The 1,507-nt window shown below is 44.9% G+C and overlaps 1 pseudogene; it reads right to left on the bottom strand.

The window, feature by feature from the left end:
- Positions 1 to 921: 921 nt before the first annotated feature.
- LOC126191806 (5S ribosomal RNA) lies at positions 922 to 1,039 on the bottom strand (annotated as a pseudogene).
- Positions 1,040 to 1,507: the final 468 nt, after the last annotated feature.

Here is a 1,507-nt window from a genome sequence, read left to right on the forward strand (position 1 = left end):
CAACGTGTACGGAGAGTTTCAGAACGACGTTTTTAAATTTTAGGACGTTGTAGATGATGAAGTTTGCAAGCTTTTGATAGCCGGAAATGTGAACCAAAGTTTCTACAGCCACTCCTGGGCTGTTGAAAACCTACGCACTTCCCTTAAGAGAAGTTACCAGATGAGAATCTCAGTAAACATTTGGGAAGGAAGTGTTGAAGACTACCTAACTGTACCACACATGTTACCAGGTCGTTTGAACGGCGTACGGTATTCGAACTTTCTGGAGACTGCTTTGCTTAAACTTCGAGAGGACGTCCCTTTGCAATTGCCCGCTAATTTGCGGTTTCAGGTCGAGGTTGCTCCAGCGCTCTTTGAGCGTCGGGCCAGGGTGTATTTCACAGATAACTTCAGCCAGTGAGTAATTGGAAGCGGATGCCGGGTCCCTCGACCCGTGCGCTTCCGTGACCTCTTATTGAGCGCATCTGTACAGCGCTCGATACCGTCAGCGGGGAGCGCCGAGTCTTGCAGAGAAACAGACAAAACATGGGTCGCCGTTGCACATTATCTAACGAAGTCTATGGTCATCGCACTGAATACTTTCCCTGTAGAAGTGAAGCCACAGATTCAGTTAACGGCTATTGCCTGTGCTCTGCTGTCAAGTATTTCGGTGTTTCATTTACCGAACCGAATGCGTAGAAAGTACAGTATTTCTCAAAAGTATTATGTAGAGGTAATAAACTAAAAAAAAAAATCACTCCGTCTTCAGGCCACGAGTGGCCTACCGGGACCATCCGACCGGCGTGTCATCCTCAGTGGAGGATGCGTGGGGTCAGCACACCGCTCTCCCGGTCGTTATGACGGTATTCTTGACCGAAGCCGCAACTATTCGGTCGAGTAGCTCCTCAATTGGCATCACGAGACAGAGTGCATCCCGAAAAATGGCAACAGCGCATGGCGGCTTGGATGGTCACCCAACCAAGTGCCGACCGCGCCCGACAGCGCTTAACTTCGGTGATCTCACGAGAACCGGTGTATCCACTGCGGCAAGACCGTTGCCGCAGAGGTAATAAACTGGGAAACAAAAATTTTAGGAGAGAATTTAAATGAAAGAACTTAGTCACCAAATCTCTACAACTTGTACTCTATTTTCTTACACATATCCAAAGGCACATTCCAAAAGTAACAAAATGCATATATATCTACCAAAAAGCAGGAATATACCAACTACAGCGCAACACGTGAGATGGAAGGTATATAGGACAAACCAGCAGAACATTTGACACCCGGTACAAAGAACATATCAGAGCAAGGAAATATGGAACGAGCCACTCAACGATTGCAGAACCATTGAGAGAAAATAACCACAAACCTACTACAGGAGAAAATGATATGAAAATAATTAGAATGAATAATGAAAGACATCTCCTAACATTACAGGAAAATTATCATATATATATAGAAAACAAAGGCTGAAAAGAAACAACTACTAAATTACCAGGTAAATATGACTAACAACTCACTGTTT

Source organism: Schistocerca nitens, chromosome 6 (assembly GCF_023898315.1).
Source record: "Schistocerca nitens isolate TAMUIC-IGC-003100 chromosome 6, iqSchNite1.1, whole genome shotgun sequence".
Lineage (NCBI taxonomy): Eukaryota > Metazoa > Arthropoda > Insecta > Orthoptera > Acrididae > Schistocerca > Schistocerca nitens.